Source organism: Marmota marmota, unplaced genomic scaffold (genome assembly GCF_001458135.2).
Source record: "Marmota marmota marmota unplaced genomic scaffold, marMar, whole genome shotgun sequence".
NCBI lineage: Eukaryota > Metazoa > Chordata > Mammalia > Rodentia > Sciuridae > Marmota > Marmota marmota.
The window spans coordinates 136654-161516 of NW_026006341.1; positions in this window are offsets into that span (position 1 = coordinate 136654).

The following is a 24863-nucleotide window of genomic DNA, read 5'->3' on the forward strand; positions in this document are numbered from 1 at the left end:
GGTGAAACCTGCAAAACTGGAGGATAAACACGCAGCTGCTCCAGCAAACAAGAGTATGAAGACCAAGAGGTGGAGGGAACCTGAGGTTAGGGAGGCAGGAGAGGGACGCCACCCAGCAACCCCCAGGGGCTTGTTTGCTTTGTGCTTGAATGAGCACATGGGGAAGAAACACAGGCACGTGACACAGGTGAGGTGATGGGGAAAGAGCACCAGCATTGCTGTCTGGTGTGTGCATGATATGATATAGACACCTCATTTCATCTATCTATAGTCTCTCTATATATATATTTATATATCTATGTTTTGTTCTATTGGATTGAACTCAGGACCTCACACCTGCTAGGCAAGTGATCTGTCACTGAGCTATATTCTCAGTCCAGCACATCCCTTATTTTAAATGCCTAGTAAATAACTGAAATTGCTCTAAGCAGGTTTTGAAGGCACAAAACCTCTGTGCTGCATTATTCCATTCCCATCTCTAGCTTTCCTTTCCAGCACCTGAGCCCATGTTTCCTGTCCGGTGCAGCCTCCTCTCACAACAAAGATGCCTCCAAAATAGTGTCCACCCAGTAATAGCCCACATCCAGTCCCATAACGGAAGGGTCATCCATCAGAAAAAAAATGGTCCTACTCTTTGTTCTTATGGGGAAGGCAAGGAGCTTCCCCTCACCCCTGACCCTTGTACAGCATCAGGTAGAAAATAGAAGGTGCTTTAACTCCAGCCACTCATCCCATGAAAATGAGCAAACCCAAGCTTTATGACCCCAACTGCCGGGACCTGCACCCTTGCCACTCCCCTTTCTAAGTCTGATCCTACATCTTTCACTGGTTTGTTTCCACAAAGACAGTTGCTTCTTGGTGCCCTGCAGCTTTTTGTTCCCCTCATACCAGAGCCTGCCACTTTGCCTGCCCTGGGCCTCCTTTCTGCCCAGCTGGCTGGAGGCAAACTTGGCAAGTCAGAAAAGCTTCCTCCTTTGCTCTCACTTTACCTTCACCCAGACTTTCCAATCTGCTTCTTGGTCATTGCTACGTCTTTGTGAAGAAAAAGTGATTTTCTGAAACTGTGCTAAGAGGTGAGTGCTGATGGCCACTAGGGCTTTTTATAACTGTCCACCTCACCCCAGAGGTGATCATATGTGACAAGATGTTGCCCAGAGAAACCAGTGCGAACCGTGAAGCGCACCCAGCACTGGCGCTTGCTCTGCAGGGTCTGCATGGAGCAGGACTGTCTGGTCCTCTCAATCACCTGGGGGGCACGCACATCCCCCAGCGGCTTGTATCACCGACCCCTGCCCACAACCTTCATGTGTTGGAGTTCTAACCCTGGTGTTTCAGGATGGGATCTTTTTGGGAAGTAGGGCCTTTACAGTGACAAATGAGTTAAAGTGAGGTCATTAGAGTCCACCCCAACCTGATGTACTTGGTGTTCCAATAAAAGGGGAAATTTGGACACACACGTTATAGAAGGAGGATGTAGTGAGAACCTGCAGCACACAGGTCATCTGCAAGCTGAAGAGGGCAGCAAAAGAAGAAACCATCCCCATCAGGATTGGACCTCAGACTCCCAGCCTCCAGATGGTGAGAGGACACAGTCAGTTGTTGAAGCATCCAATGCCAGGTACAGGTTGACTGTCCCTAATCCAACACAACTGGGAAATTCAGCACCTGACCTCATGAATGGGTTTCAGTTAAAATGCCAACACCTAGGATTTTTTGTATTAAATTGCCTTCAGGCCGTGCAAAGAAGGCATATATAAAAACATAAATGCGTTTTGTGTTTCGTCTTGAATCCCATCCCAAGATTTCTTATGACATACATACCAGTCTTTCAAAATTTTCAAAAATATCCAAAACCCTCAACATGGCTGGTCCCAAGCATCCTGAAGGAGCTTTGTACTGACAGCCCTCGAGTAGATGAATGCAGCTGCTCCTTCACTCAGGATGCTGCATTCTGCACACACTGTCAGGCAGACCACAGGGACATGATGCCAAATGCTCCTCTCCACTGAGCCGCAGAATGCAGCATCCTGAGGACGCCAGCCCTCCTCATCCCCCAGTGAATGTCGACGCTGCTGCGTAGCCCCTTTCCCTTCCCGCACAACTTCTGCTGCATTCTAAAATGTGGTTGTGTTGGGGAGCTCAGGGAGCCTGAGCTTCTTGTTTTTCTTATGTTTTATCTTTAGTTAGGTTCCTCACCTGAGAGAACCTGCTCAGTCCCCAACAGCAAGCTTCACTCAGGGACAGATGAGGTAAGACAGAAAGAGAAAGAGAAAGGGGACAAATTCTTGCTGCCTTAAGGCTCACTAGGGGAAAAAATCGGCCCTGCTGGATTCCACATGGCTCAGAGTTTCCAATCTCATTTTTCTTTTGCAGAAATTAGAAGAAAGTGTTTTTTTCCCTGATTTTGCAAGAGTTTGGGACAGAAGTAGCATTTTTGTGCTTCTTGTTTTTCTTATGTTTTATCTTTAGTTAGGCTCCTCACCCAAATGACAGCCCAAGGAGCGAATGGGGAGGCAGATATTATATGAACCACTTTGCTTTGATCACCTTGCAGCAGATCTGAGCAAAACCACACTTAGAATTTATTAATGATTTCTTCATAGCAGATGGTTTTTATAAGTATGGGTTCACATTCAAAAGCCTGCTTACCTCTACCAAGACACTTCAAAAGCAAGTAAATTACAGAGCAAAAGGATTTCAGAAACCCCTCCATTCAGCTGTGTGTGGCAGTGCACACCTGTAATCCCATCTACTCAGGAGGCTGAGGCAGGAGGATTGCAAGTTTCAAAGCCACCCCCAACAACTTAGTGAGATGAACCTTGGGTTCAGTCTCTAGGAGCAAGAAAAAAGAAAGAAAGAAATCATACCCCCAACACCCACACACACCCGCTAACTTCTGTTGACCAGGCAGCTTTCCAAGGTGAACCTTCTGTTGAGTTATCTCCAGGGATGAGAAAACATTCCAGAATATTCAGACAAAATTCTACCCTAGACAGGTATCCTCTGGATGTAGCTGCAGTGCTGGGGAGGCAGCTAAGGCTGTCTTCTCCCGCCCTTTCCATCTTTCTCCAGGTCACGCCAGAGGATGCCATATGAATCCCTATTTTTAGTTCCTATTTTCTATGGATATTACTCTCCTTTGGGGCCCTATTTTGGATTCTGTGTTCCAGTCCAGCCTGTCATTTCAGTTCCACACATGCTTACACTTGTGAAAATACACTGCATTTAGCCCTTCCTAGACATAGGCTAAAAGACAGACAGGATGAAGAACTTAGTTAGAGAATCACAGACAACAGGAAGGCTGTTGGTACATGCCAAAGTGGTACACTAGGCAGGTCCAAGGCTTTGGTGGAATTTTACAAAGTGCTTCAGAGGAGGTGAAAGAGCGATTCTGCTTGATTGTGGCTTTGGTAGAGCATATGGAGTTATAAAGGAATTGGCACCAAGGTCAGAAGGATCCATGTGATTTCAGAACGTAGGAATGGGAGACTGTGTCTGGAAATGCAGAACTGTTTTGTGTGGAGGGAAAATCCTGTGCAAAGGCACTGAGGCAGGGAAGCACAGCCAAGTCTGCTGAATTAAGGAAATCCACTGTGGAACATCAGGGAAATTATCCCTTGATCTTCAAAAGGGACTGATGATGTTGTCATCTGCCTGGTATGCCTGGAATTGTAGTAGCCACCTATGTAGGCTGTAGCTGGCCTAAAAGAATAAACCAAATCACCCACCCAGCACCACAGAAAGGGGATACAGAATGGATTCAGACCTAGGTGATTTTGTTAAACTGATGAATTAGCAATCCTAGTACATACCTGCCTCAGGACTTCTCATAAGGGAAGAATGAATGACCTTACCCTGAACAGTTCTTTGTTTGCTTGTCTGTTACTTGAAGCCCAAAGAATCCTAACTGCTAGAAATACTGGCTCACATGAAAATCTTGGGCTCCTCTTTGTCTGGTGTATTTCTTACTGTTTTCTTCACCCAGACTTGGAGTAGAGTTTGGGGGTCCTGTGCAGGGCCCTGTGAACTTTACCCACCAGAGCATGTCACATAGTCCTGAAGCATCTTCCTTTTGGACACGTGCTTTAGGGACAATCCTCTGTGCATGTGGGGTGGAAAGCTACTGCCCTTTTAAATGATTGTCATTGCTGTTCTAATTTGTGCTGTGTTGTGTTTCCACTAAAGCCTTCCAGAGAGAATTCCAAGGAACCAGCCCAAATCGCCTCATCACTCTGACTCACTCTCTTCAGGTGACCAAGAGTAAAGTTTGCTCTTTATAATACAAAACTCTCCACACAGCGTTGCTTCTGCCCACCATTTATTTTTGAATGTGTGACGAGTGACCTCCACTGAGCATGCTCATGACTGTGCCTGTCCTACGGGTGATGATGGTTGTCCCACATGAATATGTATGACCTCTCCAGTAAAGAGCCTCTTGCTTCCTCTGAGGGGCACTAAGCCTACCTTCACTCTTGTCTCCTGGTTGTGCTTTCAGCCTTATGCTCATCAGGAGGGAACCTCATGCATTTGGTTATAGAAGAACTTTGGCAAACAAGCGCAACCTCCTTGGAGCCAGACACATATTTCGTGCTGACTCCTTTGTGAGTGGGACCTTCTGCTCTGGAGGGACTGCTGCTTCTCCCTGGACTCCATCCAATGTTCTCAGCCTCCTGGTACTCATGTTTTTAAACCCCAGTCCAAAATTCCAACTGTGGGCTTATCGGCTTTCTCCAATTTTTTTTTTTTTTTAATTTAGGCTTCTTTTTCTGGTATGAGTCAGAGTGTGTTTTCCAGATAAGCAAACAAGTCAGCCTCCTGCCCCACAACCCTGAGCCATCTGCCATTTTTCCCAGGTCCAGTCTCCCACTGTGGGCTCGAAATTGTAGCAATCCTCACAGCACTTTACGTTGCCTCACGTGGTTCTTCAGAGTGTACAAGCATTTTCACACGTGCCATCTAGTTTAATCCTTGCAATGATGTATGAGGTAAGAAGAGCACATGATTATTCCTATTTCACAGAAGAAGAAACACATTCAGAGGGGAGGACTGGTGGGGCCGAGGTCCAACAGCAGGGAGCTCGCATGCGTAGGAAGTGACTCCAGAATTAGCAGGAGCGTCTCCTCTTCTAATCCGGTGCCATCCACACACATTTAGCCTGTGCTCCCCTGTGCTCGGCACTTCAGGGCTTGCCTGGGACAACTGTGAGGAAGAGGACTCATGTTCATGCCACACAGGGTTCCTGGGGTGGAGTCACCTCTCGCGTTGTGTCTGCTGTGTGGGGTTGGTGTGGCTCTGGGAACTTGCTATGTTCCATTCTTTCTTCCACTAGGAAGACTCTCCTCGGAATTTTTTTTTTCTATATTGGTAATGAAGAGCAGAAAGCAGATGATGTTTGGTGCTTATGAAGCCATCAATGCCCTTGTTAAGCAGAGAGCAGGGCCCAGCAGGGACTAGAGAGGACAGTCACACAGGAATGGACAGGGATGCACACTGGAGAAGCCCAGCCTTCCTTGGGGAGCTGAATAGAAAATTCAACATACATTTACCAAATGTGTATTGTATCAATTAGTTGTTGATAACAAAATGCCCCAAATCCAGCGCCTTAACAACACACCATTTGTCAGTTTTTAGGTGCGTGGCACTCTGATGGGCCAGGCCCAGTGTTCTCCCTTTGGCTGGCTCAGGAGCCTGCAGTCCGCTGGCAGGGTGCTGGGGAAGGGCAGTCTCGGCTGGCCTGGGCTGGGACGGTTCGGCTCTAGTGCTCAGGGTCTCTCACCTGCAACAGGCTCTCCTGGTCCTGGCCCCGTGGTGAAGTGGGGGAGCACGAGTGACAGACATCTGCTGGTCTCTGCAGGCCCAGGCCCAGGCCTGCTGCACTGCACACCTGCTGCGCTCTTAGAGGCAGTGCAAGTCACAAGCCAGGCCACACCCAGGATCAAGGAAACCAGATGCCACTTTCTGATAAGCAGAGCTGCCGAGTCCCAAAGGGAAAGAAGGAAGGGTAGAGAATGGCTACCCATTGCCTGTGTAGAATTTTGAGCCCTGAGAGAAAACTGTGTGTAAGATTGCCCTGGTCTGATTGTGAGAAACAACTATAGGTCCTCCTACAGCCTATTAGTATGCACTGAGTAGGACCTCTAGAAAAGCACCATTGAGACTTCTTTGATGATGAAGAGATCAAGGGAATAATTTTGCATAAGAGAATATAACAGCCCTTACACCTAAAAATAATAGACCAGGGAGAAGGACTTCCCTTCAAGGTCAAGGCTATTAGCACCTCCTGGGCAATGCTTTGGAACAAAACCAACAGGTTATATATATTCACATATTATATATATTATATATATGTTTATGTACGTTTATATACATATGTGTGATATAATCATATGTGTGTGTGTGTTTGAAAAAGGGATTCATTAGAGTGACTTTCAAAACCACAAGACAGATACTCCACAATAGGCTGGAGAGACAGAGGGACCAGTAGCTGCCCAGTCCTAGAAGCTGCAGCTCCAGAAGGAAGGAGATCGATGACAGAGCCCCGGTCTGAAGTCCAGAAACTCCCTGAAGACTCGCTGGTCAGTCTGCTTTGGAAGAATCAAGGAGCCGGAGTCCCATATCCTCTGGTTGATTGCAGAAGCAACCCAAGCGCCCGCTCAGGAAGAACGGAGCTTGTGTCTGTGTGGTCTTCTTCCTTCTGCCACCTTCTTCCAATCAGGATCCGCAGCTCATTGGATGGTTGTGGTGAGCCGTTCTAATTAGACCGTGGCCGCCATTAGAAGATGGCGCCGGCTTCCACTGTGGCCTGTGATAAACAACTCCTAATATGGAGAATTGGCACGCAATCCCTTCCCACCCTATGAGAAAGGTCCACGTGGCAGCTTGGGATTGGTATGCGGGAGGCTTTATTAGGCTGTGCTTGGGCGGGGTCGCTAGAAGATGATACATGAATCAAGGGCCTGAATAAACTGCTGAAAGAAGATTCCTGAGTTGCGTCTTCCTTGCGGGCAAGGAGTCACGACAGATGGTGTCACCCACATTCAGGGTGGGTGTCCCACTCAGTTTGCTGTCCCATGTGCCAGTCGCCTCTGGAAACCTCCTTGTCAACACACTCACAAGTCTCTGAATCCTGGGCATCTCTTAATCCAGCTAAACTGACAACCCCCATTAACCATCATTGCCTCCATGTGAAAAGGGCCCTGCACACAGTGTAATTAATGTTCTTGTCTCCATATTCCCTAAAAGTAAGAAATATGCTGGGATTTGTTTTTGAGTTCTATTCAACTTATTTTTGGGAAGGGGAGTATCAGAGACTGAACTCAGGGGCACTCAAGCCATGTCCTCAGGCCTCTTTTGTATTTTATTTAGAGACAGGGTCTCACTGAGTTGCTTAGCACCTCGCCAGTGCTGAGGCTGGCTTTGAACTTGCAGTCCTCCTGCCTCAGCCTCTCAAACTGCTGAGATTACAGTCATGCGCCACCACACCCAGCTCAATATATTTTTGAGTATTCTGACAAAAAAAAAGGAGATTTCAGGTGCCCCTGACATGTGTTTTGTAAGAACACCTCTTCTACAGATTTTTTTAAATCCCCTAAACTTTGTGGTGCAGAAAAAGAACATCATCATTTCCAGCCAGGTGCTGAGCTATAGGATATTTTAAGGTTTGACATGTTCCTATTCAAAACTGAAAGAACTGTCAGCAAAACACATACAATTTGAAATAGATTATTCAAATTTATTTATAAGTATCTAATTGAAAATATTAAATGGTCTTTGATGGAATGCTAAAGATCAGACTTGATCGAATATCATAGCAACAGTAAATAAGTGGGAAAGAAATGGACATCCCTCAATCAATCTAATCATGTGAGTGCCTTTGTTGACTGTGAAGAGAGGTTTTCTCTATTATTAAATCAGAACTTCTCCTTTCAATGGGAGGAAGGTGGGGAGTTAGCCCTAGGCACCTGTTAAAAATCAAACTCTATGAAATTCACAAACTTGTAGAATTCAAGCACATTCCCTTTCACTGCCATGCACTGAGATGACAGCCTCACTAGAACCATCAAGTGGCTCAGCAGAGTCCCAGGCTTGTCTGATCAAGATGCACACTCTGGACAAAGAAGCCGACTAAGACAGCCCAAAAAGCGAGGCCTCGGCACTGCTGGTGTCGTCTCTCTGCTGATTTATTCAGCCATTAACATACACTTTGAGCACCTGCTTTGCACACAGCATCACCTCAGAGGTTAAGAAATAATCTTCCTCCAGCTCCATGATGTTCTGTGAGGTCAGGGTCTCAGTGGTGCAAAGAGCCCTGGCCCAGTGGTGACCTGCCTCCCCTCTCCTCATAACCTTCACACCTACACGGTATCTGCAGCCCTAATGTGTCCCCAGGATATTTTTAGATCTTTTATGACATGCTCCTCGATTCTTGTTGCAATGTTTCCTGGTGGTCATGGCCATTACCTCCTGTACCCTGTGGAGGGTCCCCCATGCACCCACCTCCATCCAGCAGCAGAGCACAGTCTGCACCCTCAGGTGGCAGGAGGAGAACAGGACAGGCCTGAGCTGGCTTGGCTGAGCTGAAGTCCAGCACTCTACCCTGGGCACACCTCTCACCCTCGTGGCTTTACTTTCCCTAGAGTGGAGCAAGGGCCCGGGTCAGCAGAAGGACATGGTCCTCCACCACTAACCTGTTGAGTCTGCACCAGGGACTGGCTCCTGGGTGCTGCAAGTTCAAGGAGCTGGGGCTGGTGTCAAAGGCCCCAGAGCGGAGCAGGCCCCACAGTAATGCACTCCATGCCAACCCTGGCCTTTTCCTGGGAAGGTAGGATTTCTGCCTGCCTAATTGGATTCATTGATGTTTGAAAAGAGATCCACGCTGAAGAGCACAAAAACTCCCAAGTAAACTGGAAAGTCCCTTCTGTCCTTGAATAGAATTTAGCTGTGAGCCTGGAACTTAGGCCTCCCACTCTATCTCTGCCACTTGGTGGCCATTAGATTTGGGGCAAATTACTTTTCTTCTTGGGACCTCAGTCTCCCAAGAGGCCTGGCTTGGTAGGTCCCTGTGAGGTTTAAAGTGGCCATTGTGTATAAAGCCTGTGCAGCTGTAAGCAGGGCAGGCAAACTGTGAGCACGTGTCAGGTCCAGCCCAGGCCAGCCTCAGGGCACAAAGAGGAAGCTAGGGCTCCAGCCCACATTCTAACTTTGGGTGGTGACTCAGGCCTCCACTCCTAAGTCTGAGCAATGGCTGCAGAGGCTAGACAAAAAATACAAGCCGGACAAACTCGTAGGTCCTTGAGGTCAGATTACATTTTCACTGGTCAGAAGGCAGAGGCCCCATGAAAGAAGCCCAGAGGATCTGACACTACAGCTAGTCCTCAGACTCTCCAGCATTTTCAGGCAAACCAGCCACATTCATCTATGATGACAGATTTACAGTGTGCACTCGGGGAATCCTTCCTCATTCCCACCAGCCACCCAACTGGACATGTTTTCCTTATTGAAGGTTCCTACATATTAATTTGAGTGGTAAAGAAGGAGTAATAGACAAGGGAAGAGATCTGGGGAGATACCCCAGATCTTCATATCCTAGAGAACATCATTCCTCATCTCTCACTGCATGTTTGGCTCTGGGCACACATACATGCACACACATGGGCACACACAGCACACACAGACACATCTATGCCCACAAGCAGGGCATAACTGCATGCATGCACAGATGTACACCCATGCATACATAGGCATACACATGTGCACATAGGCATAGCCATGCATATATATGCCTGCACATAGATACACACAGGCAAATATGCATACCCTTAGGTACGCAGGAGCACAAATATGTGCAAAGGAACATATGTGAATGCACAGAGAACTACAGACAGATGCACAGAGACATGCATGTATAGACATGTGTATACACATATATACATGCTTAGAGACACATATACATGTAAAGGTGCACAGGTCGTTGCATGACTGCACACTCAAGCATGGACACACACAAGCTCCTACATACAAAAACACAAAGGCACACTCACACATGGGAGCAGCTACAATCTCAGCTGAGTGATGCCACGGGCTGTGGCAGTAGCCACGGCCAGCTTTGGGCAGTCATCCACATCTGTCTGTGAAGCCCCAGATCAGCTTTCTGGACAGTGACTGTGTCCAACAGTTGTCACCTGTCGTCTAGAATTTGAGGCACTGAGAACTGACAGGCACCAGCACTAGGGAGCTGCAAACATTCCACAATCAGAGCTGGGCATGGGGAGAAAAAACTTGAGTCGCAGGATTTGCCAATTTCTATACGCAAATGCTCCTTCACAGCCAATTTTAAGCGACCAGCGTGAGGCCACTGCAAGTGAGGCTAGGAAGAGACATTGACAGGCAGCTCTCATAAACAGCACCAGCCAGCTCCGGGACTAGGCCTCCCAAGCCGTATGACTCAATCAGGACCCGGGATGCTCAATGCCAACAGGAACAGAAATGACATATGTCTCATTGCCCATCCCAGACCCATTTATTCAATTGAAAACATTCATCCAATAAACTAGAACAATGGAAAATCATAGGAAGGAAAAATTCCCCCTGACTTCTCGCTCATATTTTAGTTAACTAATGTGGAATTTTTTTCTGTCCAGATGTTGGCAAAATGACAGATTTACAGTGTGCACTCGGGGAGACATCCACTCTTTGGCTTGCTTCGTTTGGGTTCTGTTTATTGTAACTTTAAACAGTTTCATATCACACAAAGTTCAGATAAAGGGGGATCTTATAGAAATGCACCCTAACCTCTGTGAGGCCAATGAGGAAGGATTTTCTGACTCGCACATAGGACACTTATGCATGAGGGATTAATGGTCATTGAGCTCTCGGGAATGGCTGGTCGGGGGAGCAGAAGCAAACTCCCTGCCTAAGCAATCATAAGGCCTTATTCCCATGGCAGCCTCATACACTGCACTGCAAAATTCTCAGCAAACAACTTCTTTTCATTCTGTCCACCCAATTGTTTGCGGCTCACATTTTTATTAGGTTTTCTGGATTTGAACCTGAGAGGACTCCCAATGCAAATGGAGAAGCTCCAGTTACAGTCCATTTGAAAAACTCCCCACCAAAGGGAAGAGAAAACAGTCTGTGTTTATGCAAAAGCAATGGTGCCTCCAATAATATGTTAAGATTATAATATTCTTGAGGGAGGCAAAATCCTCCATTCTAATATAAAATACACAATTGGTGATCTCTGTACCATTAAGGAAGTGCTCAGCTGAAGGAACTAAGTACTCTCTGGATAGCCAAGTTCCTTTACAGAAAGGCAATCCACAAAGGCAGGCAGAGGCTGGAACTAGAGCACCCCCCTGCAAGAATGCCAGTGCCCATGAGAAGCCAGAGTTCAGGGATTGGGGCCATCCTGAAGCTGTTGGACCATCAGAGCCTGGGTTCAGGAAGCATCATCTTCCTTCCAACCTTGGATCAATGTTTAACTCCAGCTTCTTAGAGAAAAGGAATGCAGGCTCTGGGTGAGGCCACTCTAGGTGGGTGCCACACCCCCAGGCTCAGTCATAGACACATGCAGACACTGGAAAGTGACAGCAAAGGACTGGTTACTCCACCCCAGCCCAACCCCAAGGGGCTCCCAAGTGAGGAAAACAAGACTGGTGAAGGTGAGTTTGCACTCCCTCCCAGAGCTGGAGGGCAGAGGGGTCAGGACCAAGCGCAGGTTGTCCCAGCTCCAAGTTAAATTCTCTCTCCATGTCAGGAGCATGAACCAATGCTGTGCTCTCCAAAGCACTCCTTCCATAACAGACAAAGAATGCCCCCCTTTTGAATTTGAAAAATACCAGCATTCCACTTTGTACCCCTTCTAGAAACCCATGCATTGATAGAAATGAGATGAATCTGCTTGTTCAGGTAGCAGTGGGGACAATGCAAAGGGGAAGAGAGCAGGTACTGGAACCTGCAGCCTGTGCCCCAGAATGCACAGGGAGACAGGTTCCCAGGGCCCTCCCGCTGCTTCCTTCCTCTACCATTGGAGGGCAAATTACTTAACCTCTCTGTATCCCAGTGGCCGTCATGTGTAGGCTAGAGTTGATGATAGGAATCCCCATTCCTAACAGGCATCACTGTGGCCAGTGTTTGATGAGATAACCAGGAACCTGGTGAAACCCAGTACCTGGTGAAGGTCAGAGATTTGCAGCCATTTCTGTATTTCATTAATCCTAAGATACTTATCTTTTTTTCTGCTGTATTGTTTGTACATCTGGCCATCTTTGATATCCTAGTATTGTGTCAAATTTTGATGATACATCTTACAATTAATGGAACCTTGAATCTGGTGACATACAGCATTGTAATTACCATTAAATTACCACTAAAGAGATATGATCATAAAATAATAGAGACTGCTCCCAAGAGCTGTGGACAGCAAGTAGTTTTCTTATCTAATAATAGCTTGGCACAGATTTTCCCAACTGGGAGACTCCCCCAGGAGCCTCTGTACCATGGCTGAGAGGGATGAACATCACCCCGTGGTCCTTACAAACTTTCTGTAGATCTGTCTTATTTTAGGCAAACCCAGGGTGCAAATATCTAGGTTCCTGTTTGAAAATTAATGACTAGGTGACACTTCAAAAGAGAAGAGCATTACAAAAGTATCCAAAGCAGTATTTCTCAATATGTTTCATTGTCCCCCAGACCCACAACAAGCCTTTCTAGGCAATTTCATCCTGGTCAATGAAATTTTTAATGTTAAAGACATACAGGATATCTATTTATGAATTATTTCTATATTTCTATTTTATACATGAAAAGATGCATGAAAAAAGTTCTATGCTAGACCTAGGTGGCACACACCTGTACTCCCAGTGACTCAGGAAGCTGGAAAAGTAGGATTGCAAGTACAAGGCCAGCCTTAACAACTCAGCAAGGCCCTAAGGAACTTGGTGAGACCCTGTCTCAAAATAAAAATAAAAGGATGTACCTTGGTGGTAAAGTGCCCCTGGATTTAATCCCCAGTACAAAAACTGCAATAAAAAAAGAATACAATAGCTATTCTGAGTCTCTTATATTTCCAGATGAATTTCATGATTGCTTTTTCTATTTCTATGAGGAATGTCATTGGAATTTTGATCAGAATTGCATTAAATCTGTATAGTGCTTTTGGAAATAGGGTCATTTTGATAATATTAATTCTGACTATCCAAGAACAAGGATATCTTTCCATCTTCTAAGGTCTTCTTTGATTTCTTTCTTTAGGGTTCTGTAAGTTTCATCATATAGATCTTTCACCTCTTTTGTTAAGTTGATTCCCAAGTATTTAATTTTATTGAGGCTAGTGTAAATGGGGTAGTTTCCCTTTCTGAGGATTTGTCACTGATATACAGAAATTCCTTTGATTTATGGGTGTTGATTTTATAACTTGCTACTCTCTGAATTCATTTACTAGTTTTAGAATTTTCTGGTGGAACTTTTAGGATCTTCTAGGTATAGAATCATATCATCAGCAAATAATGAAAATTTGAGTTCTTCTTTTCCTATGTGTATCCCCAGAATAGCTAAAGCAATCCTTAGCAGAAAGAGTGAAGCAGGTGACATCACTGTACCAGATCTTAAACTATACTACAGAGCATAGTAACAAAAACAGCTTGATATTGGCACCAAAACAGAGTGGAATGGTACAGAACTCAACTCAAAATGGATCAAGGACTTAGGAATAAAACCAGAGACTCTGCATCTAATAGAAGAAAGACTAGGCCCAAATCTGCATCATGTGGGATTAGGCCCCAACTTCCTTAATAAGACTCCTGTGGTGCAAGAATTAAAATCAAGAATCAATAAATTGGATGATCTCAAACTAAAAAGTTTCTTCTCAGCAAAAGAAACAACCTGTGATGTGAATAGAGAGCCTAACATCTTGGGAGCAAATCTTTACCCCTCGCACATCAGATAGAGCACTAATCTCTTATATAAAGAACTCAAAAAGCTAAGCACCAAAAAAACAAATAACCCAATCAATAAAATGACCTGAACAGACACTTCTTAGAAGATTATATACAATCAATCAACAAATATATGAAAAAATGCTCATTATCACTAGCAATTAGAGAAATGCAAATCAAAACCACTATAAGAATTCATCTCACTCCAATCAGAATGGCAGCTATTATGCATTCAAACAACAATAAGTGTCCGCAAGGATGTGAGGGAAAAGGTACACTCATACATGGTGGGACTGCAAATTAGTGCAGCCAATATGGAAGCAGTATGGATATTTCTTGGAAAATTGGGAATGGAACCACCATTTGACCCAGCTATCTCTCTCCTCGGTCTATACCCAAAGGACTTAAAAACAGCATACTACAGGGACACAGCCACATCAATGTTTATAGCAGCACAATTCACTATGGCTAAACTGTGGAGCCAAACTAGATGTCCTTCAATAGATGAATGGACAAAAAATGTGGCATATATACACAATGGAATATTACTGAGCAATAAAAGAGAAAAAATTTATGAAATTTGCAGGTAAATGGATGGAGTTGGAGAATATAATGCTAAGTGAAGTTAACCAATCCCCCCAAAAAATGCCAAATGTTTTCTTTGATATAAGGAGGTTGATTCATAGTGTTATAGGGAGAGGGAGCATGTGAGGAATAGACAGACTCTATATAGGGCAGAGGGATTAGAGGGAATGGGAAGGTTCATGGGGCTAGAATTGATGGTGGAATGTGATGGACATTATTATCCAAAGCACATGCATGAAGACACGAATTGGTGTGAATATACTTTGTATACAACCAGAGATATAAAAAATTGTACTGTATATGTGTAATAAGAATTATAATGCATTCCGCTGTCATATATAAATTTTTAAAAAATGAAAAAAAAGAATATTATGTTTTGCACACATGTATCCCCTCAAATTTTCACCCCATGTGCAATTTCTCTCCTTTGAGAATGTGTGCAATAGATACAGATTTTAAAGGATATTTAAAATACTATGTGACTCAAGACACTTTCATTTGTACTCAGTGTTTCCATGAAAAAACAGCCATGAATAGGAAGTTGCACAAATATGGTATTTTATATGATATGTCTCAGTGAGCTGTCCAAACTCATGTTTATTACAGGGTAATTCTGTCTTGTTATTTTTATAGCATACTACCAGAGTCATACACCAGGAAAGTGGGACACATCTAAGCCATGCTTAATTTCTGTAATTGAAGAAAATTGTAGACACTTTTTTAATGTGTATAACAGGTTTCTCCAATAGTGCATTCAAATAATCATTATTAACATTATTTTTCCAATAGCTCTCCAATATTTTTTTCTTTCTCACATTGGTATCTTCCTAGTAGCTGAAAACAACATCCCAATCAATAATTTCCTCAAGTATTCTGTATAGTTTTACCCTATGTCAGTGACTTTTCCATCACTCTAACAGATACCTGAGATAAACCATCTTATTTAAGGTTTCTTTTTGGCTCACAGTGTTGGAGGTTTCAGTCCATGATCAATTAGCCCGGTTTTGGGCCTGTGGCAAAGCAGCTCATGATGGCAGAAATGAGGGGCAGAGTAAAACTGCTCAACTCATAGCCAGGAAGTGAAAGAAAGGAAGAAGGAAATTGGAGGTCCCAGTATCTCCCTCAAGGGCACACCCTCAGTGACCTCAGCACCACACACTGGCCCCTCCTTAAAGGTTTCCCATGTCCAAAGACCTCACTGGGAACCAAGCCTTTACTCTGTGTACCTTTGGGAGACAGTCCAGATCCAAACTATGGCAAACCCTAAGGTCAGATTCCATAGTCTCACAGACCAGGGCCCAGAGGAAGAACTCCTGAAGAAGCACCGATAGCTGTGTGGTTTCCTGCTTCCTGCTTCTAGCTTCTGGCTCTGAGAGTCCATAGTAACAGGAAGGGTGGGCTCCTGGCCGAGGTGTGGGGTCTCTACTCAGAGTACACAGGGGGGAAAGCCAGGCAGTGGCTTGGTCCAGATGACAGGCCAAGGCACCCAGGAAGTGAGCTCTACCAAGCTGGAAAATTGCACAAGAGGAGAAAAAAGAGAAAACCAAGGTTGAGGAAAGACAGGAAGGAAGCAGCCACCTTGCTCGGCAGAACTCTGAGGACATGGTGTACTCTGTCCTGGAGCTGCAACGGGGAGACCCCGGTTGCCTAGCTGAGCTGGGGGCCATGTGATCAGTAGCCTGGCATGGCCTCTGTGGCCCACACTTTTTGTTATAATTCCCTATCCCCTGGCCACTCTTGAGTAGGCTGGCAGTAGTCCTTGGGGCTCCTCTACCCTGAGTAGGATTTCAGGGTGGACCAGAGGCCAATCTGAGCAGCTCCCCCACCACACCCGACTGCTCAGAAACTAGGAAGTTTAGCTGGATGTGTGAAAGATCATGTGAACTGCTGGTGGGGTGGGCTTAGTACAACCACTATGAAAGCATAAGGGGAGGTTCCTCAAGAAGTTGAAAACAGAACTACCATATCCTACAAGCCCACTGCTGGGTTTAAATACAGAACCAAAATGCATCTATACCATCACAATTTGAAATAGTTAAGACTGGAAATCAGCCTGCATGTCCATATACATATAAGGAAAAGTTGAATCCCATAGTTTTCAGCAAGATGAATGAAGCTAAAGGACAATTAAGTGAAATAATCCAGACACAGGGAGACGAGCGCTGCATGCTCTCTGTCATATGTAGAAGCTGAAAAAGTCACCCTGCATATAAAATAGTGATTGACAGGGGTTGGGACATGTCTTGGGGAGGGGAAGGGCAGACAAAGGAAGTCTGGATTTGACCAGTGCATACCGTGTGCATGTGTGAGGTGTCACATTGAGCCCCAATATTATGTACAACTAATACATGTTAATAAAAAGAAACAACAGAAAGAGAGATCATGTATAGAGTACAGAGCCTTCTATTCCACAGTGTAAATTACCTACCATGTTTAAAATAAAAACAAACTAAAACAATAGCTTGCTAGCATTTTTACCTCCATTTTGGCTTAGGACAGGTGTCTGGAAGACTCTGGGGACATCTGTCCAGATGAGCCTCAGGAAAACAGGGAACTTCTTAGAGCCTCCTTTCTTTCCCAGGGCTTGAGGGCCCTCTGTTCCCCACAGAAGGACATTCCCAGTGTGACAGCATATACTCTGTTGTGTATCCTGACGTTGGCTGCCTCCATGCCTCACTGAGGTTGGGGGACTGGCCTAAAAGCTCCCCTTTCCTCATGTGATGACCTGTCAGGATCCCAGACCTGCCACTCAGTGGCCAGGCTCAAGGTTCTAGAGGACGCTAACTGTTAAGGCTGCAGAAAAATGCCCCATGTTTACTTCTGGATCGAGGCTTCTAGGCCAACATTCCTGATCCTGCTCTTCCTTCTAACCACATGTAGATACAGAAACTCTCTTCTTGTTTTTGAAAGTTGGAAAGATGGAAGCTGCAGAGCCTGCAGAGGGCTTGGAGAGGTTAGTTCTAGGGACATGAAAGGCCATAGGGGCAGCAAGCCACGGTTCCCCAGGGCTCTGCTTGCTTCTCTCAGCTCTCACAACACAGAGGTTCTGCAGGTCATTTCATGGCAGAAGTCCAGAACTGTGCATGGTTTGGAGATGTCTATAAATGCTGTCTAGAAGAGCTTCCTGCTTCAAGCTGGTTCAGTGTGTGTGTGATACTTTAAATTTCACAATTATGGTAAGTTCAAAGTCTCCTTTGCAGAACTTCACCTGGCAAATAAAGGGCGGATTGTTATGGTTTAGATATGAGGTGTACCCCCAAAGCTCATGTGTGAGACAATGCAGGAATGTTCAGAGGTGAAATGATGAGGTTATGAGAGCTGTAACTTAATTGGTGGATTAATCCACTGATAATGGATTAACTGGGGGGTAACTAACTACAGGCAGGTAGGGTGTCACTGGAGGAAGGGGCATGCCTTTGGGTTTTATATTTTGTTGCTGGTGAGCGACACTTTCTCTGCTTCATGGATTTTGTGTCCTGAGCTGCTGGCCTGCACCACACTCTTATGCCATGATATTATGCCTCACTTCAGGCCCAGAGCTATGGAGCTGACCAACCACTGACTAATTCTCTAAATCATGAGCCCAAATAAGCTCTTCCTCCTCCAAGTTGTCCTCATCAAGTCTTTTGTTCACAGCAAAGAAAAGATGACTGAAACAGGGATATGGTGGATACCAAGATGCACCAGAGTCTTTACAACTAGTGAGGCATGAAGCGGAATCCAGGAACTAGCTCTAGAGGAGTCCAGTGAGGCACAACTGGGCACGTGTGCACACACACACACACTCTATCACACACACCCCTATCAACCTACAGTTAGAATGCCTCTAAGAGCAGCAACATTATCTGTCTTATTCAATCCCAGTGCCATTTGGGGGAGGCAGGAGGGAGGGCTTGGCAGCTGGGTCCTTGCCCCATCATAGGTGTTGAGACTACCCAGGACACTCTGGCTGTGCACCTTCAGATGAGTGTCAATCTCCTCGGTAGTTTAGCAGGTGAGTTTAAAACCTAGGGTTTGGGAGAATGATAATCTGTTCAATTACAAAACCACCTAAAGGGCAATTTTAAGAAATAAAGGAAAACAGCAAACTGGAGAAAGGGAAAGTCCTTCCTGCCTCCAGACACGCTAGAGCCTCACGGAGGACCACGCTAGTCAGCCATTTATATCCATGACCAAGATACCCAACAAGAACAACTGAGAGGTGCAAAAGGTTATGTTGGCTCATGTGTTTGTGAGTTCAGTGACTCCACTGATCAGGCCAAGGGGAGGTAGAACATCGCAGTGGAAGGGCGTGGGGAAGGACAGCAGATCAGCTCATGGCAGCAGAGAGAGGGAAGGGGGAAGAAGCCATGGGGAAGATGCACCTTCCAGGACACACCCCTAGAGACCCATGTCCCCAGCTATCCCCCACCTGCTACAGTTTCCTCCAAGCCAGGCCATTCATACTAGGATGGACTCTCATGATCCAGCCATTTCACCTCCAAACATTCCTGCATCAACACAGAGGCTCTGGGGGACTCCTCATATCCAAACCATAACAGACACCAAGGGAAGAGACCAGACAACAAACACCAGTGACAAAGCCTAGCTGCACGTGCACAAGTTTGCTGTGAGATGCCGACAAAGGCAGCCCTTTGCTGTTGACTGGGACAGGGTCCCAACAACAGGGCCCTCACTCTTCCTGAAGCCCTAGGGCCTGACTGCCTCAGCTGAAGACTAGGCCTTCAATTAGGCAGAGAGAAAGTGTTCTTTGGGCTTAAATCAAAGTTGTGTAGAGTTTCAGTATATGGCATTTGCTTGACCTACATTCTGATACACTTCTGGGGAAGGAGCAGGACCTGCCTGTGGTCTGGCTTAAAGGGACTGGGAGGTTTCATTTACCAGGAACATGACAAGCCAGTTTGTTTGGAGCAGCTCCCGTCTGCTCTGGGGACAACACTTCAAGATGTTCATCAGCAAACAGGAAGGCTCTGGATAGATGGGCCCTATGATCAGAGGACACAGGGTTATATCATCTGAGGGGAAGTCAGGCATGTGCTTCCTGGAAGAGTGAAGCTTTCAAAGGGCCTGGGAACCTTTCACACACACCTGACTTTGACCAAGGAATGAAGTCAATCTGGCTGCAAAAGAAGGAGGAAAGGTTAGCTCGATAACATAGAGAAGAAAAACATTGACTCAGCACAGTGAGTACTTGCCTAACAAGCAGAACACTCTGATATTTGAACTCGTGATATGAAAATTGTGGTCTCTGCAATCATTCCAACCTGGACTAGAGTCCCACCCTGCCATCTCCAGGTTGTGAGGTCATGGACAAGTTACATAATCTCTTCAATCCTCACTTTCATCATCTCTAAATTGGAAATAATAACAGAACTTTTTCCAAGGTTGCTGTAAAGGTTAAAATTTTAAAATGCACATAAAACACTTATCTTGACTAGTAAGCACCCCACAAATCTGAGCTATAGCCATTTAATAATTATGGAATACTTTAATATCTTTTGGGTGAAGGCCCTGTTATACAAGTAGAACTGTGTCCCCCTCTAAAAGAATCTGTTGGAGTCCTGACTCCTGGGGCCTCATAATGTGAGCTTATTTGCAAATAGAGTCCTTACAGAGGTAATTAAGCCTGAAAGTGGGTCACTGAGGCAGAGGCCCCTTTCAATATGACTGGTGTCCTCATAAAACGGGAAAATTTTTGACACAGACATGCATTGAAGGAAGTCAGCAAGAATAAGCACAAAAAGAAGATGGTGCCTGACAAGCCTTGAAGAGATCTGGGGCAGATTCTCCCTCAGAGGAAGCTGCCCTGCTGCTATAGTCTGCGCATGCCCCTAAATACGTGTCCATATGCAGAGAGGAGCTTCGAGATCCCACGGATGTACATGAGAGAAGAAAGGTAAAGAACAAATTGAACTGGTTTGTCTTTACCAAATTAGCCTCCAGGCTGTGCCGGCAGCTGGTGAGCTCTGCCTGTCCTGCCTTCACAACTCCCCTGATGGCTACAGAGCTTCCCCCACCTATGCTGGCCACCTGATAGCTGTCAGGGGTCTGATGAGCAGCAAAGGCCAGTAGGACATGGGCTGGGGGACACTGGGACAGTTGCAGCTGCTTAGGTCTGGCTGTTCACAGTTACTCTGACAGGCAGCTGCAGGAGCTGGGGGCTGCCGGAGCACGAGGCTGGCCCTACAGTGGAGATAGGTCAAAGCTTGCATTTTACAAAGTACAAATGTTGGCACCTGTAACGTGCCATGTCTTCACTTTCAAAAGAATAGATAGCTCTTCAAAGTGGGCAATTTCTGGCCTTTCATTTCCCATAAAATTAGCCCACTCTTATATATATCATAGCTTGCCGTTTGAGCTACGATGTAATGATTGTGCATAAAGAGGAGTGGAGACCCACTGCAGTATCTGCCAATCCTAGAATAGTGTGCAACCCTGGAGAGCAGGAGCGAGGCCTTGGGCATGTTGACAGTAGTTGGGGACATGTGGACCCCGTGGAATAACAGATCACTCTGCCTCTCTATCTGTGAGCTCCACTTCCATGGGCTCAACCAACCACAGATATAAAATATTTAAAACTGTTTTAAATTTAAAAATATAAATTTTAAAATGTAACAACTACTTACATAGCATTTACAATTGTATTCAGTGTTATAAGTAATCTGGAGATAATTAAAAGGGCAGGGAGGATGTGCATAGGCTACCTGAACACACTATTTATTTATTTGTTTGTTTTGGTACCAGGGATTGATCCCAGGAGCACTTGACTACTGAGCCACATCCCCAGCCTTTTTTATTTCTTTTTAGAAGCAGGGTCTCTCTAGGTTGTTTAGGTCTTCCTAAGTTGCTACAACTGCCTTTGAACTCAGGATCCTCTTGCCTCACTGTCCAGAGCCACCCTGCCCAGTTCTCTGCCATTTTACAAGTGATCTAGTACCTGGGATTTTGGTATGTCCCTGAACCTACTCCCCCTGAATACGAAGGGACAACTGCACTTAAAGAGGGTGCTGACTTACCTTCCCCTGTGCAACACTTGTCAATTACTATTAACTAATAAAGTGGACTGGGTAAGTTACATTGCCTGAAAATGGCATCATTCCCTAGTTCAGCCGAGTTTTTCCCTCTTGGGGAACAAAGGACCCTAAAATTTGATGGCTTAAAACAACAAACATTTTTAATCTCACAGTCTCTGGGTGAGGAGTGCAGGCTTGGCTGGACTGGGTCTTGTGAGGTTGCAGTCAGCTTTAAACCAGGGCTGTGGTCTCATCTGAGGCTCAGCCTAGAGTGGTGGGTGTGGATTTGCTTCGGAGGCCACTTGTGTGGTCATTGGCATGGCTTGGTCTCTTGCCACATGGGCCTTTTCACAGTGTCTCAGTCTGTTTGTGCTGCTGTAACAGACTACTGCAGACTGGGCAATTGTAATGAACAAAAATGTATTGGCTCCAAGCTCTGGAAGCTGGGAAATCCAGAAAGGAAGGGCCACATCTGGCAAGGGCCATTTTGTTGCACCATCCAATGCTGAAAGACAAATAGAAGGCGAGAAAGTGGGTAGGAAACTACTAAACTCATCTTTCCACATGAAATCCATTTCTTGCTAATGAGCCCAGTCCCGTGATGATGTCATTGATCCATTCTCTCTACCCTTGTGGCCTGGACACCTCTCATTAGGCTCCAATGCCCAGCACTGTTGAACTAGGGTTTGAGTTTCCAACTCACACTTGGAAGGAGGCGGACCCAAACCATAGCAGCAGGGTTGCTTTATGACTGCCCCGGCATCTACCAAGGTGAGCAAAGGTAGAGAGAGTGGACCCAAGATGAAGTCAAAACAGTCTTTCACAGCCCACTCTCAGCTGTGATGCTGCACCACTTTTACTTTACTCTGTTTATAAGAAGCCAGATTTCAGATCCAGCCCACAGGCAGGGAGATTATGTGATGACGTGAACACAGGAGCAGGGCCGCTGGGGCGTATTTTAGAGGCTGCCTCCCACATTCTGGTCAAACGAGCTTCCACACAGCATGAGCCCATTTTGCCAGGACATTCTCTCTTAAGGAGTTTGCGCTCAGGGTTCTATCACAAATAGGATAGATAGCACTCTCTGGAAGGATCCTTTTCTATCACGTTTGAATAGGAATAAGGGTTAAAAATAAATAATGGAAAACTCACCATGGCCCATTATTCTAAACACTGAGTAACAAGTGCTCTGCTTCTGCTTCTGCTTCTGCACTGATACCTAAGGCAAAGCCAACACTGAGAGAAACACATCCGCCACCTGATTTAGTGTCTACCAATAAATCCATCTCTAGCCCTGAAATGCTGCCTTGGCTGGTGAAACAAAAGAGCAGAGGCTGTCAATCTTTCCATAAGGGACATTTAAGGTAGTTTTCTTTGAAGGCCACAGGGTCTCAGTCACAGTAACTCAACACAGCTATTGAGGCACAAAAAAATAATCATAAACAATATGTCAACCATTGCACATGGCTGAGTTCCAATAAAACTTTATTTGCACAAACAGGCAGGACTTGGCCCACAGGTTGTAGTTTACCAACTCCACAGTAGAGAAGCGCCTGAATACTTCTACTGGAGAATAAAGCAAAACTGGAAACGAAGGTTAAAGTCAAACCAGTGTGCTACTATTTCAGACAAACATTAGGGTGACATGTGTGCACAATGCTTTAGCGTAAATATGCAGGTTTTGTTCGGAGGCCGTAACGGCCATCCCCAACCAAGTATGGAAACTGTGATCTGTGAACCCTCCTGCTGTCTATAATAATTTTTAAAAGTTGTGTGAAGCTGTGGAACCAGTGAGGTGAGTGTGGTCAGAGTTGAAATCTCTCCCTGTCGTCCTTACCGTGAATCTCTACCTAAGCACCTGGAATGCGGGTGCCATTCATTTCTTTTGGCTGATTTTATGACAACAAAATTACTGGGTAGCCCATGAAAATCCCATCTGCATGAGAGATACAGGTAAGTGAAAGAAAATCCTGGTGATAATAATTACTAAGCCCGAAACGAAGGCAAAGAAGAGGCTTGGTTAAGCCTTTTCAATTCTGAGTGCCTAGAAACAAGAGTCAGGAGGCCGCAGTCCAGAGAAGCCTGGTGGAATCTCCTCACTCCTTGTTCAGCCACAGATGGAGATGACAGCAGCTGGCGCCCAGGGCTCACCCTCCCATGTCATCCCTCCCTTTGCTTCTCAGACATCCCAAACCTTGAAACGCAGTTCAGTGTGTGACCCAGGTACCGCACTATCCCCAGTAGAGGAGGAGCTTGCCATGGTTTGAAGGCCTCCTTCAAAGTCCACAGGTTACTACTGACCTCCAAGCAAGAGGGTTGAGAGGTGGGACCTGTAAGAGGCAGCTGGGTCACCAGGCCTGAGCTCCTGGAGAGCAGACGTCACTGCAGGAGTGGATTTGTTGCTCTCCCCCTGCATGTGCTTCCCTCCCCATCACCACGTGGAACTTTCTGCCAGGTCACACAGGGAGCAGGTGCTCCCCAGACACAGGTAGGAGAATAAAGCAAAACTAGAAACAAAGGTTAAGGTCAAACCACCTTGTCTTTCCAGTCTCTGAAACTGTGAGGAATAACTGTTTGTTCTTCATGAACCACGCACTCTGCGGCATTCAATCGCAGAGCACAAAACAAACAGACAAGGGCAATTGGAGGCAGCATCGTGACACCCCCAATAGAAGGACACCCCCATAGTCATGCCTTTCTGTGCCTTTCTTGGGCATGTTAAATCAGGCTCATCGGCGGCCCCCGGGACAGCATGGGAGTTGTTCTACTATCGCAGCCCACTAGTGCACATCGTTAGTCAGTGTCTCATGCTCATGTGTGATCAAAAATTAATTTAAAGAGATTTAACTTCAAAAAGGGACATTGATGCAATGTGCATAAATCAATGAACTAAATATCAGCCCTCGTAAGTGTTATGAAGTCAGCTAATGATCTCTTCTGCAGGCATGCAATTCTTAATCATTAACACCACTATAAACAGCCTCTTGAAATTCCTCAGCCAACAGGTCACAACACACAACATTCATTTTCTAAGCAATTGTGAAAAAATAAGGACATACTAGGAATTGAAAACTGCCACAGGTTCCTAACTTCCTGGTAGGCTGGTGTTGCCTTGAAACTAGGGTCACGTGATACCCGGTGGTTCTCAACCTTCAGTGTGGGTCAGATTCACCAGCAGGGCCTACCACCCGAGTTTCTGATTTAGTGTGGAGTGAGAACTTGGATTTCTTTACTAGCCTTCAGTGAAGCTGATGTGACTGTTCCAGGGACCACACTCTGGAAACCCTGCTCTACAGAGGAGTCCACAATCCTCCCATAAAAAGCCAAATGG